At 35.9% G+C, this 15,788-nt stretch overlaps 1 long non-coding RNA gene across 2 annotated transcripts; it reads left to right on the top strand.

The window, feature by feature from the left end:
- Positions 1-8,213: 8,213 nt before the first annotated feature.
- LOC135217082 (uncharacterized) lies at positions 8,214-9,014 on the top strand. Of its 2 annotated transcripts, none has more exons than XR_010315040.1 (2): positions 8,214-8,373; positions 8,896-9,014. It is a non-coding gene; the product is annotated as an uncharacterized LOC135217082 (long non-coding RNA). The 2 variants fall into 2 exon arrangements; XR_010315039.1 differs by having other exon boundaries at positions 8,892-9,014.
- The last annotated feature ends 6,774 nt before the right edge of the window (positions 9,015-15,788 follow it).

The following is a 15,788-nucleotide window of genomic DNA, read 5'->3' as shown; positions in this document are numbered from 1 at the left end:
AAATCTAGGAAACACATCCCTTTGCCCGTTATCTTTTACAGTTTTGTAGTAGTGGGTTATGAATCTGGAAAACAGCTATCCCTTTGCCCGTCTTTTCAGTATTTGTAGTAGTGGTACGAAATCTATGGATGCTCTCCCATTTGCCCAGTTATCTTTACAGTATTTGTAGTGTGGTACGAAATCTATTTGGAAACAGCTCTCCCCTTTGCCCAGTATCTTTTAACAGTATTTGTATTATGGTACCCGTTATTTTCCATGACTACGAAAATCTATGGAAACAGCTCTCCCTTTGCCCAGTTATCTTTTACAGTATTTGTAGTAGTGGTACGAAATCTATGGAAACAGCTCTCCCTTTGCCCAGTTATCTTTTACAGTATTTGTAGTGGTTACGAAATCTATGGAAACACTCTCCCTTTGCCCAGTATCTTTTTCAATATTTTTTTGTAGTAGTGGGACCACAAATCTATGGAAACGCTCTCCCTTTGCCCAGTTATCTTTTACCGTATTTGTAGTAGGTGATAAACGTCTTTCTATTTGCCATTTCTGGGCAGTATCTGTAGTAGTGGGTACAAATATGGAAACAGCTCTTCCCTTTGCCCCATTATCTTTTACAGTATTTGTAGGTGGTACGAAATATGGAAACAGCTCTCCCTTTGCCATTTATCTTTTCATATTTTGAGTATGGTACGAAATCTATGGAAACAGTCTCCTTTGCCCATTAGCTTTCCATATTTGTAGAGTGTATGAAATCTAGAAAACAGCTCTCCCTTTTCCCAGTTTCTTTTACAGTATTTGTAGTAGTGGTACGAATCTATGGAAACAGCTCCCTTTGCCCCAGATCTTTTACAGTATTTGTGTAGTGCGAAATCTATGGAAACACTCTCCCTTTGCCCAGTTATCTTTTACATATTTGTATATGGTAAATCTAGGAAACACTCCCTTTGCCCAGTTATCTTTTCAATATTTTGTGTAGTGGTACGAAATCTATGAAAACAGCTCTCCCTTTGCCCAGTTATCTTTTACAGTATTTGTAGTATGGTAGAAATCATGGAAACGCTCTTTCCCTAACTGGCAAATTTTCTAACCCAGTTTAATTTTGTAGTATGGTAACGAAATCTATGGAAACAGCTCTCCCTTTGCCCAGTTATCTTTTACAGTATTTGTAGTAGTGGTACGAAAATCTATGGAAACAGCTCTCCCTTTGCCCAGTTATCTTTTACAGTATTTGTGTAGGTACTAAACCATGGAAACAGCTCTCCCTTTGCCCAGTTATCTTTTACAGTATTTGTTAAGTGGTCAAATCCTAGGAAACAGCTCTCCTTTGCCCAGTTATCTTTACCGTATTTCTATATGGTACGAAATCTATGGAAACAGCTTTCCCTTGCCCCCATTTACTTTACAGTATTTGTAGTAGTGGTACTAAAATCCTGGAAACCAGCTCTCCCTTTGCCCAGGTTATCTTTTACAGTATTTGCAGTAGTGGGTACGAAATCAGGAAACAGCTCTCCCTTTCCATTATCTTTTCAGTATTTGTAGTAGTGGTACGAATCATGGAACCCAGCTCTCCCGCGCCATTATTCTTTTACAGATTTGTATAGTGGTCAAATCATGGAAACAGCTCTCCTTTGCCGTTATCTTTTACAGTATTTGTATAGTGGTACGAAACCTATGGAAACATCTCCCTTGCCCAGTTATCTTTTACAGTATTTGTAGAAGTGGTGAACTCCAGAAAAACGCCTCTCCCTTTGCCCAGTTATCTTTCAGTATTGTAGTAGTGGTACGAAAATCTATGGAAACAGCTCTCCCTTTGCCCCGTTATCTTTACAATTTGTATAGTGGATACTCATGGAAAACGCTCTCCCTTTGCCCAGTCTTTTCTATTTGTAGTATGGTACATCATGGAAACAGCTCCCTTTACCCAATCTAACATATTTGTATATGGTACGAAAATATGGAAACAGCTCTCCCTTTTGCCCAGTTTTATCACATTTGTAGTAGTGGTACAAAATACGGAAAACACTCTCCCTTTGCCCAGTTTTCTTTTCCAATATTTGTATAGGTACGAAAAATCCATGGCAGCTCTCCCTTTTATCCAGTTTTACAGTATTTGTAGTAGTGTACGAAATCTATGGAAACAGCTCTCCCCTTTCCCAGTTTTTCTTTTCATATTTGTAGTAGTCGGTATGATCTGAAATAGGAAAACAGCTCTCCCTTTTGCCCCAGTTTTTTCTTTTACAGTATTTGCCCAGTAGGCTACAAAATCTGAAACAGCTCTCTTTGCCCAGTTTTCTGTAGTATTTGTGTAGTGGTAAACGATACTATGGAAACATTTGCCCAGTTTTCTTTCCATATTTGTGTAGTGTACGAAATATATGGAAACACTCTATTTGCCCAGTTTTTCTTTTCCATATGTGTAGTGGTGGTACGATCTATGAAACACTCTCCTTTGCCCATTTTTCTTTACATATTTGTAGCAGTGGTAACGAAAACTATGGAAACAGCTCCCTCCCTTTGCCCAGTTTTCTTGTACAGTATTTTGTAGTATGTAGAAATCTATGGAAACAGCTCTCCCTTTGCCCCAGTTTTCTTTTACAGTTTTGTAGTAGTGGGACGATGTGGAAACCAGCTCTCTTTGCCCCAGTTTTCTTTTTTACATATGTTGGTAGTAGGTACCGTATCTATGGAAACAGCTCTCCCTTTGCCCAGTTTTTCTTTCCCAATATTTGTAGTAGTGGTTTTACGAAAACTATGGGAAACAGCTCTCCCTTTGCCCAGTTTTCTTTACAGTATTGTAGTAGTGTCCCGAAATCTATGGAAACAGCTCTCCCTTTGCCCAGTTTTCCTTTCCAGAATCTGTAGTAGTGGTACTAAATCCATGGAAACAGTTTTCCTTAGGCTAATTTTTCCTTTGGCTAGAAGTTAATCCACTGAATATTTATGAAGTTTGTCGTCTGCAAAAAATGTATTGCTATTCATTGTATTTCATTCACAAATAAATTTAATTAAGGTAATTAATAATCATATATGTAATATTTATTACCTATAGAAACTGCAAAATTGATATTGAAACACCTTAATGTGTCTTTATTTGCATTGTCTAATGTTTCTCCTGTTGTCTCGTCACATAGAGTACTTAAGTGTAAAAATATTTAAAACTACACATTTCTAAACCTAAAAGTGTCTTTATATTGCAAAAATTAATGCACTATTTTAAAGAATTTTTTAATGTAAATGGTATACAGCATACATTATCAGCAACATATCACTCCCTCAAGTTATGTCATGGTAAGATCATTCAATTCACCGGAAAAATGATTACAAGGAGAAATTGTCAGCAAGATTATGATGTTAATATTCGGTGGAAAGACTGTAAAACGTCATGTTGATCAGTTGCAGTCATTCAGTACAAAATGATATAAGAGTTTAAGTATCAAATACCACAGACTTAATTAACTGTGATGTGCAAACTGCTTACCAACATGTTGAACAACCAACTGTAAATTGAGAGGGAAATCTTGCAACAGCTCAGAACACACCTGTTGTTGTATTCCATTACCGAATGAGTAAAGGAAAACCTCCTGAAAGATTAGATTTGTGAGTGTTGAGAAACAGATGTGTTTCTTAGTCACATGTGAAGGGAGAGGAGACTTTTGTAGGCAAGACATTATGTAACAGCGCATGAAATTTTAGCTCTGCAGACAATCTCAGCTCAAAACATTGCATAACGCATAAATGTTATAGGTGTAACCAATTATTTTTGTATTAGTATAGAGTCCGACACACAGGTTTCGATCCAGTAAATTCTACCTCATGTATGTAGGATATGATTCTTATGGTTTATTAAGCTCTGATGCTCAGATGTTTGCCATGATTCTTTAAAATATACACTTTTGTATTTTGAATATCCTTCTTTAGTGTAGCTAAGCGAATAAACTCAAGCAAAGATGTTGCTATTACTGCCCTTCATCCATGGACCTCGGCCATTAGAAATGGAATACTATCTACAATAGTAAAATAACATCTTTCCCTCTTCCCGCAGGTCAGAATGATGAATTGTAGTGGTAGTCCAGTTGCCAAACCCCACTTTTTAAGGGAAGCATGTAAAATTATTATTAAGAATATAATTAAAACACCATTAAGAATTTTAATATATATATATTTATTGACTGATGGTTGATAAGCGGATGCGATGAGCAATGACATTCTTTAAAATGATAGATGTCATCATTTTGACTCTCCGTGGCGCCAGGTGGAAGTCGCTGCCTAAGCAGAACAGACCACGTCCTATGGCCGTGCGAAGGTGCAACTAAGAATCTGGTATTAAGTAGATTTTATGGGTGTGACTATGATCTGTATATGACGTCACGTTTTATTCCAGTGCAATGAACTTGTGACGAGTCTATGACGAAATAAATTTGGGAGTGTCTCGGGAGTGAATTCGTGCTTGCGTATGTAGCATTCTCCTACATAATGGGAGAGTACGCTAACTAAGGTGGAGACCTATACTAAGTCGGCGAAGCACTAACATGGCCATCTTTAAGTTGATCTTTAATTAGTGTATAGGGTTGAATGATAGTTTCTGCTGGGTAACTTGCCTGAAGTGGGAACTTAACTGATAGTTCTGTGGTTATGGTGTTACTTATAAGACTGTGCTATGACATTTCTAGTTGCTTATGTTATGACAAATAATGGTAGTTATTGTAGAGAAAGTGGTGGACGGGTTTGGTTCCATCCCCAGGGTTATTTGAGTTATTTGATGTGGTTGTAGGAGTGCATCAGTGTTTGGTTACAACATTAGTAGAATGATTATCTGGAGCTAATAAACACTGGATACTTTTTGTATCATCTATACAGAAAGTTTTACATTTTTATGATTGTTTTCCTATGGAATCTCTCTCTCTCTCTCTCTCTCTCTCTCTCTCTCTCTCTCTCTCTCTCTTTCAGGGAGAGAAAGGCATGATCTCTCCGAGGCAGGCCTGGCAGGGTGACGCCGCTTTTTGTACTGGCGGGGCGTACAGTTATATCTAGGACATTAATGAATTATTATTTAGCATATTCTTAAAAACAGTTTAGTTTTATTTTTTTAATTCAAATGATTTGAGCTGTGGAGTAGTTGGCAGTCATCAGTAGAGGAAGGAGAAGCTGTCTGTCTGTCTGTCGCAGCAGTTGACTGGAATTAGAGTTAGAGGTTCCAATAATGTATGTTCAGATTTTGCATAAGATAACGTAGGATGTGAGAAGAAATATAATTAGCATTGTTTGTTCGAAGCAGGAAGATATCTGTCACCGCTTGGGGCCACACGATTCCTTTTTTTTTCTCTCTCTCTCTCTCTTTCTTTTTTTTTTTTTTTTTTTGCCGAGTAATCACGTGGAAGGATTGCACTATCTTTCGCAAGCATAAAACGTTTCACATACGCCTGATGCCTTTCATTTCATATAAGTAATTAGAAATGTTTTTGTATTGAAAACCATCTAATATTACTAGTAAATTAACTCTTATATCTCTCGATTTGTCAAAAGAGAATTTGTAGACTCGTAAGTAGCTTTGGTTTTGAAATGGAAAGTTTGTGACGTCACTCAAGGAAATGACAAAACTTAATTTCATTCTAGAAGATTCTATAATTATATCCTTTACTTCACATGACTTTTATTGTCTTAATCATGTAAAAATAAATGTTAGTTATAATTCTAATCTCACTTTCTTTCTACTTATTGTTTGAAAGAGAATTTTTACCGATACTACCTGAAACTTCGGGTCAAAATCGATTTGAGCCCGTCAGGCATTTATGTCTCGCTCTTACAAGAGAGAGAGAGAAGAGAGAGAGAGAGAGTGAGAGAGAGAGAGAGAGAGAGAGAGAGAGAGAGAAGGCTCATTTGGAACTTTGAACTCGGGGTGTAAAGAAATCATCTCCCTCTCTCCAGTGCCATTTTTGATTTTACATTAACGTAAAGACTGTACTCAATGATTGGTCACTCGTAAATTTGAGATTTCATATTTCTTAGAGTTATTTAGTATTACTTAGTGCTTATTATGGAATCTGAACAAACATTGTACAAGTGTGTAACGGCATATTTTTTTTATTAATTTTGGAACTAGCTGCAGCAGAAACAATTGGTACTAAGGTAATGGGTTATTACAAAGTTTTTTTTAGGTGAAACTTAAAAAACACATTTACAGTGGTTTGGTGAAACTAAAAACCTATTTACAGTGGTTTGGTGGAACTTTCATTTTTTACACATTGCAAATTTTCATGTTCTGTGTTTATTTCTTTTGAAGTGATTTTTTGTGCATTTATGCATTTTTCTTATTGAAGTGTTTTTTTTTATATTGTGTGATTAATGCCTTCTTTTTGCAATGTTAATTTTTTCCACATTTTCCTGTTTTCACTTGCATTCACAATTTGATTAACTTAATTCTCAATTAATCGTTGCATATTTAATTGAATTTAATACTTGTGAATTAATTTGCATTTACTTAGAATTCTTTTCAAATTTTATTGTTGTAGAATTCTTTTCAAATTTTATTGTTGTTTAGCACTTGTGAATTAATTTCCACATTTTAGTTAGTACCTATCACTTTTGAATTTAGATTGAAATAATAAATTTTCTTGATTTTTGTAATAAATTTAATTTTGATTTAATCTTACTTAATAATTAATTCAAGAATTAATTAAACTTTGTGTTGTTTTCAAGTAACAGTAAATTTCCCTGAGATTGTGAATTTCACTTATAAATTTTGAGTTTGATAATAAATTTTTGTATTTAAAATTTGTATGTTTTCTTTTTCACTAGTATATTTAATTTTGTTTAGGTAGAAACAGAGTGGTAATTGAGCTGTTTTTCTTCAATTTAATTGAAGTGAGTTAAAACAAGGGAAGTACTAAGACTTTAAAAATCAGGGAAATACTTAGACTTTTAAAGTTGTTGATGGCCTTTAATTAATTTAATTACATATAATTTTACCTCACACCTGTTTTAATGAACTTAGTCTGATTTTCTGCAATAATGGTAAGTTGTTTAAGGGATCACTGTTGCCTTTAGAGTATTCAGTCGTTTAGTACCTGTGATGAAGTTTCAGTGTCTGGCTGTGGTAATATTTAATGATTGGTAAGTGTAGTAACCAGAGCCTTGGCACTTCGTGTGTATACGTGTATATATGTATCTATTTTCAATTCTGCCACAAAAGCAAGTCAGCATGACAGATTCCTTTTTCTAAAGACTTCCTCACGATCTATTTCCTTTTCTTATTCCTTCCCGAGTGCATTAAAATAACCAAGTCAACACAGAGGCTACTGCACCGACAAGCATCCTGCCGACAACTGAGGTCTTTACAGGAAACATTGTTTGCAAACTTTGTTAGCAAACAATGTTTCCTAGTGTGGACAGGCCTTTACATTTACTAGATGTATGCACATACATATACACATATCCACATACTGTATTTACATACCCATTACACCTAATATATATATCTGTATATATCAAAATTACAGGTAACTACGCGTAAGAGAATAAATGTTTATAAATGATTTACGCAATAACAATATAGCTACCTATTTCGGTATATACTGTTTCTCCGTATTTGACAAAACAAAAAATTGAAGTTATGGCGGGTCATCTAACAAAAACTCAGATTTAATACCATACCAAATATACCAGATATAGAGTCTGCTTATATTACATTCGCAGTGTTCCTGTCCTATAGGCCTAGGAGGTCCTTCCTTATTCCTGGTCCCATTAATGCCCCCAGGAATGATGTTCCGAAGGGAGTGTGGTTCCATGGTGCATTCATGAGTTAGGCCAACACTTATTCCTGTCAGTCATCCTCCTGGTTATCATTAAAATATATAATAAATAAATAAATAAATGGTTTTGTCCAGGTGGAGTCTGGGTTATGTGCTGACGTTTAGACCTATCATTGTTCTGGGTCGACATTTCGTTCTGTCTTTAGTTAAAATCTTGTATATTTTGGCCTGGTGTTTAAACTTATTAGAGGGACGATGTACAAGACATTTCATATTTTCACATGGCGACAGGAAAGACTAGTAATTATTAAGACTGGTATTTCAATTACCCTACTCTTGTTACCATCAAACTGTCTTTCCTGCCGTCCAGTCTTTAAAGATGGGTAGTTTGCTAACTCCTCCTCCTTCCATATGCTTTGATTCAGCGAAAACGGCGACGAGGAGCAAGGCAGCCCGGCAGTCACAGAGCAAAGACCGAACTCACTTGGGAAGGTTCATACCATTTTGATTCGCCCGACATGCCTGTCTTAGGCTAAAGGCTTATATAGGGATCCCTGGTCTACGTCACCCTCTTGTGAACATCTGCCAAAATCCATCTGCAACGCCCTTTGTGCATGGTTCGACAATGGTGAGTACCAAGAATATACACGGCTTATTTTTAAGGTTATCATTGCGAACTCTTAGTGCCTTGTGTTGCCTATTCAAGTTTTCCTGTGTAATTTTTAATCGTATAAAGATTCGTAATAGTTTTTTGTGATTAATATGTTTTATATATCGTATTCTCTTGTCCTTTCGGGTGATATAGCTCTCGGACTAGTAACTCTAGCTTATTCATACATTCCCGTTGTTAACACTTGGGTAAGAGAATCGTATAATACATTAATGTTGTTTCGAGTGGTTATATTTATGACGAATTGACGTCCATATTATGACAGAGTAAATTTATATTAGGTTTACCGTTCATTTCAAGATTGTGTTTGGTTTTGGTGCATCGGCCCTTTTATTTCCTTCCTGATACTAACGTAAACCTCGGTTGCTCAATTGTAAGGTAATCTTAAGTGGGTTATTATTATTCCTATGGGTATATTCTTCCACACAAATGACCATAACTTTTCGATACTAATCTTCCTGAACATTTCTTTACAGACAGTGAGCGAAACTGAACGAAGGAAATGCCCAACGATCTTCGTGAATTGCCTTGTTCTCCCAAAAATTGTTTGTAACTACGTTATTTTAAAAGCTTATTTATGTAATAAATATCACATTTAATGATATTTTTCCTTCCAACCTTTATTAAAACCATCAGATTTTTATGGTATTCGGCTTACTATTTCAGGATGCGCGACAGGTAAATGAATGATGAGGGCCATTGCACCGTCATATAACTTTATAGAAAGAATGCAAAGCAATAAAAATATGGCCGTCACAAGATACAAGCTATTTACCCTAATCTGATTCACTGACTACTTAGTCCTGTCAGGGGATAAATTTTAAAACCACAGGTAGTGGCCCAAACACACCAAGCATGAGCTACTCAGTCATTCAATTCCTAATCTTAACGTATAAATGCTAATAGTAATGCAATCCCTAATCTTAATGTTTAAATGCTAGTAAGTACATACTATACCCAAACGTCTTGCCATATACTTTGTATGTTCTTTGAGCCTTTGTATCACCTACAATACTGTGACCTTTCCAGCAATTTTCTAACGCATGCATCTGCCTTCACTTGTGTCTTGCCTTCTTCTGGCATCCTAATACAAAGTGTGAGTAATGTGCTTTGAAATGAGATCAAATTAAGTACCTCGTCATGAGTAGTACTTTCACAGACCAGCCCTAATTTATTCAACCTTCACATGGCTCCTAAAGGATCTGTCTTTAATTAGTGCAAGAGTCTAAATTTTATCCATCAACGTACTAATTCTAAAAAATTTTCACAGGATTAATTGCAAAGGCCTTTGACTGGCAGGGTTAACAGTTCCGAGAGACAAAAAACTTGCATTTTGTAAAGACGAACTCTTAATCATTCCTTGCACTGTTACCTACAGTTTGAGAGCCCTGGAACAGAAGAACAGATACAGGCTACCGATTGATTGAAGAATAGCTTTGGTTTTTCCAGAGTTTACTTCATCCCCTCTAGACTACACAACTTGCAGATTAATTCTAATGTTAGCTGCTACATACTTTACTATACATTAAGGGGTAATGATAATTGCATATTGCAATGAAAGTAGCACTATCTGCAGCATACATCTCTTTTTCAAGGCCTGAAAAGTATGAGACTGGCACAGCCAAAAACAATATCCTGAAGAACTTCAAACGTTATGTCTAGGCTGCTACACACTTCAACATGCAATAAGGTGATGCTCTATTGTAAAATGCAATAAAATTGACACTATGTGCATACTGAACTATCTTATTTTAATGGCCTGAAAAGTATGACACTTGCAAATACAAACTGCAATAAAAGTGGCACTATCTGCACACTGTATTATCTTACTTTCATGGCCTGAAAAGTATGACACTAGTAAATCCAAATATCAACTATATAGATCGGAGAGCACTATCCTGAGGAACACTAGATGTTATGTCTCGGCTGATCAAAAATTATCATCAAACCTTTATTTATTGTTCACTTATATAATGTGAATGAAATAATGAAAGTGGCTCCATTTCGTAAGCCTAATTTGATATACGATTCTGAGGTGAACCAAATAAAATGACAGGCAAATTAATAATAAAATATTAAGACAATTTTGGATTCCTTTCCACAATAAATTAAATTTCTTTTATTGATTAGCTTGATTTTAAAAGGCATGACAAGTACCTAACTGATTCCTGCAAGAATACCAGTTGTCAAAGATTGTTCACATTAAAGTTACACTACTTACATGTAGTACGTATAGATAGGTCAACATTTTCAGCATTTCAAAAATCATTGGAGCACACATCTCTTTCACTTTTAACAAAACCTGACAAGACAACAGTCAAGAGCAGATCTTTAAGGTCCAGGTGTGTGACATTGGGCTGCACTTGATATTCTCCCACATTTTAAGACCTTCATACTTAAACATCCAAGTTGAAACTATTCACGTTGCTGTTTTTCCTCCCCTGTAAAATATGAAATAGTTAATCCTGCAACAAAAATTTTATATCACTATTAATCCAATAAAAACTGAAACAACCTGACTAGGATTTATAAAAATTAATCGGAAATGTAGTATCAATTCAGTTTCCTCTAATACCTAAACTACTTTTGCTGCTCACAATCAGTGGCAACGATACATCGCACAAACAAACATCTGCAATGATTGATGACCAACCTCAAAAATCTTCCCTCTAATATTCTGTCAAGAAAATGTGTAGTGCTTGCATTGTGTCATTAGATAGTATTGGTTTGCCAGAATCTGCACCTTTGTCACATACCTGAGCATGCAATAAACCAGATATCTCCTTAGCAAGAGTTCACCATTATTTAGAACTTAAATGCAATTAATTCTGGCACTTTAAGGAAGCAATGTAACGATCCATTTTGATATTTCTATTCCAAAAGATTCTCTCTGAACCACACTGGTAAGGAACACATATATACAATTTTTTGTACATACAGATATACCACAGACACTAAAGACTGGACTAATACTAGTACCACTATTGACCCGTTTGTGCATCTAATCACAATAACTCGATAACCACAATACTAGGAACACCCAGAAGCCTGAACCTGTTTCCACCTACCTGACTGTTTTCAATTACGTACATGAATGCCTTCCAGTTGAACTATAGAAATGTCTTTGAATATCACACTTCCATTTGAACTACAGGAAGCCAAAAAAAGAAAAAAATTTTTTTTTTGCTTTTTCAGTGATAGGACTCGCCATGCTTCTTCTCTAAAAGGTTTTTCTAGATTGACTTTTGTTGATCCGAACTCTGCACAGTACCGATAAATCCAATGATTGCTGTACGTTACTGAATGGTACCCAGACTTATAACTACAGGTGCACTGTTCTTTACTTAGAAACTGCTGACAAAAACAAGGATTGCTAAGCAAAATAACCATCAACTGAGAACCTACAAAACTAGAATTGCCAAGTAACTACTGCTTAATAAATGAGATGTAAAAACTACAATGTACATTGGCTCATGTCATGTTAACAGATGGTCTACTAGCCTATAAGGGGATGGGGATGGGGGGGGAGAGAGATCTTGATCAAATATTCAACTCATGTTTTTTTATTAACATATATGCTTACTCTTTATGGCCAGCACATTCAAGTAATGACAACTAAGAGGATTCTGATTCCCTTTCGACTGAAAACATGAAAATCAACGAGAACTGCAGACAAGTTACATAGTTTCAAGGATAAGAATGACATCCACAAATACAATACGTAACGTGTGATAGAGGCATTATTTCGAAATAACGTAGTTTGCTCACTGTAGCTACTAAATTAGTCATGGCATTCACTGTACCTGTACTAGTTTGAGAAACCTTGCTGATCAAATGAAGCTATTTGTAATGTCTTGATGAAGAATTTACCAACAGCCATCAACTGATACAGAAAACAGTGATTATGCTGTGGGACATCCATGTGGGGGGGGGATTGGGATTAGGGACAACAGTGTGGCCTCTAGTGGCGTAATGTAGGCATTGCTCAAGGTTTTTTGCAGCATCCCTTTGACCCTAGCTGCAACCCCTTTCATTGTACTTTCATTCATATTCTCTTTCTTCCATCTTGCTCTCCTGAGCACTCTGCTAACAATTATTTCCAAACGCAACTGCTTTGAGGTTTTCTTCCTGTTACACCTATCAAACCTACCTACTCCCAATTTCCTTTGGCCTAAATTTTATCTTCTATTCCATGTGTTACGTACATCTTTACAATGCCTTATTTCAAGGTATAAGATATTCAACAAAAAAGCTTATCACAACTATGGCAACTCAAGGCTGAAATCACAGGTTGAAAAATTGACTACTTGTATTGTACTAGATGCCCCTAACCATAGATAGGACTTTCACCACCACAAAAGATATCCATAAATACCAGAAATATCTATAAACTGGTAGAAATGCAATTTAGATTCATATAGGGAAAAACATTGAATGTACCAATCACACTACCTTCCCCATTACGTTCGGATGTCTCTATGGATAATGAATGAAAGGTTCTCACTAACACTGTATCAATAGTACAGCAAGATTAAAATGTAACAAATGGGATTCATTTCTTATTGCACATAACAGGACAACTGATAGATTCAAATATATGTATTGGTTAAGTTGGCATGTCTCCATAACTTTGTTTTCATTTCTTATCTAATCATACTAATGCCTTGTGAACTTATGGGCTCCTTTTAGGGCTGGTTGCCTTTGTATAACTAACGGCGCCCTGTGAGGTTATGTTAGACTTGCGATAATTTTACACTAAGTTAGTTGCTTATGACTTCCATACTCATTGGAGTGTCTTGGGGTTTGATGATAAACTTACGAAGTCAATATCTTCTTTGGTATGATGATAATTTCTAAGTTCATTCAATCTCTTTCTGATGCGAGTTTCTAGTAGAAAACACCGAGTACAAAAATACGATCTATTCTTCTGAGATTACATGATGAAATTGTACAGGTCTCTAATGATGATGGCTTGATCACTTCTGCTCTACAATCTGGTTTACAATTCATAAAGGAAGCAGACAGTAGCTTGAACATACGAACATACACACAGATGACATAGATTACAAGTCACGTAGGCCGTTTGAGCTATAGGTCACGGTGTGTCTCAAGCAGGAAGCTTGGACTACAGTTTACAAACAAATAAGACCACAGGTGACGGCAACTAGACACTGACTGATTACAACACGTCATCTTAGCCTACTTTATCGTATACGTCTGCTAGCCTACTTTATCGAGTCTGGTCTGATCACAATTCCTGCAAGCAATTCTGGTTGACCTCTTGGGTCACTGTTTTAATTAATCATAGTTTTTAGTTTTTTATATATGGAATAACATTCCATATATTCTGCTTATGTACACTTACATAAATGCTCGGTTTGCTACAAACCACCACTGAATATTACTCAAGCTTGACTTGCATTTGACTTATAGGAGTGTGTACAGACACTATGTGAATATATATAGATACATAGAAAAATACTTATAAGTAAAAAAAAATTCATGGTGTACACAAATACAGATTCATATAATAAGATATAAGACATATGCATATGATGATATTCGCATATGATGATATTCGTAAATAATAATGATCACGTGTATATAATGATACAGTTTTTCACTTCAACTCATGAAGAGTCACATGCTACAGAAAATACTAATGTACTTCTGATAATTGCATAGCATAAAGATTAACATGATAAAAATCAATATTTTAACTGTTATAGTAACTGATTTATTAATTGACATATGTTACGGACCCCTTTATTGGGTCCTGGTGCAGTTCTTTTATTGCACTATTTATATTCTCAGTGATGTTCAAAAATACTCTGCGTAAAATGGTCAGTGGAGACGAAAACAAAAGGGAAAACTCACAATATTTATTCACAACAAAAATAACATTAAGTCAACCTTGTGACTGAAAAGGACGTACACTAGTCCTCAAATAATCCCGTAGGATCCCTAAACGCTAAGAAAACTAAGCCCTAGATAGAAACATGAAGAGAACAAACACAAGATACGTCTAAACAGGAATATATCCATACAATGGCTGGCCAGGCCAAACCCAAATATACCTATAACTATAAACGAAAGAAGGAAGGTGAAGGATAAAAGTGAGGAAAACACTTAAATTCCTACCTATGGAATTACAATATAAACACCAAGGCCGATAGGCCATAAGGACATCAGAGTCTATAAATATTGTATAGAAAAATAGATATATTATAAAAAAAAATCAACAAAACTCCTCACACAAAACAGGGGAAACTTCAGTCCAAAATAAATTCAAATCGCCTTTACGGAGGCCGTGATCCAATACATCTCAGCTCTGCAGACGAGGGAGGACATGAATACACAGGTAACCACAGGTACAGGTGAGTCGGAGAAGGTCCTGCCCGACAACACAAAGACAAACTCCTACCTGGTATCTGTCTCCCTACTTGACCTCACGAGCCAGATTGCTCCCTCAGCAGCAGCTTAAGGTGTCCTTGGAGATAGACTGATGACTGCCCAAAGCTCCTCTAGTGCCAGCAGAACACGATGGCACTCAATACCCTAGGGAAATATATATATATCCACTAAGGTGGCAGTACGACGAAAGTCGCAGGTGACAAAGTCAACTGCGTCGAATACAGTCACACGACGTCGCAGGTGACAGAAGTGTACCTGCGAAGGGCAGCTCCAAAAACAAGATTCAATGTTTTCCAATAATCGCCAGCTGCAGAGGTATCAGGAAGCAAAGGAAGGCCCGAACTAACTTTAGGCCGGGCACGTCTTTCCAAAAGTCACCTCACAGTCCTGCCGCACTCGAAAAATAAACAAACCACAATCGTTAACACGATAGTTCAAGCAATTAAGTGAGCGGGGAGGAGGCGAGAAACTATAGCGTAACAAACACTTTACACTTAACATTAACTGCCTTAAGAAATAATGTACTTAAACTAGAACAAGGTTGACTTAAAATAAATCGGAAAATTACGTTACTCTAATAACATATTAACTGATATAACTGAGGTACTGAAATAACTGATATGGTAATGGTAACATGATACATTAACCCATATACTAACTGATTCATTAACCATATACTAACTGATATACTAACTGCAGTTATTGGTAAGATAAAAGGTAACAGATTGATTGATAGGCTATCCTGATTTATTTATACATATATATACGGATTCATATAATTATGATCAATATAATGTGCACTTAATATAATTGATTAACATAATGACTAATCTAGTGATTAATCTAGGTACACTTTAAAATAGATTCCTAGTGCGTACACACACAGATATATTTCGATTCTGTAATGATATTACTATATGGGATACAGGACGAGAATATACCTACTACACATTTAACTA

The sequence above is a fragment of the Macrobrachium nipponense genome, chromosome 7 (assembly GCF_015104395.2).
Source record: "Macrobrachium nipponense isolate FS-2020 chromosome 7, ASM1510439v2, whole genome shotgun sequence".
NCBI lineage: Eukaryota > Metazoa > Arthropoda > Malacostraca > Decapoda > Palaemonidae > Macrobrachium > Macrobrachium nipponense.
The sequence above is the reverse complement of the archived record's forward strand: the minus strand, read 5'-3'. Positions and strand labels throughout refer to the sequence as shown.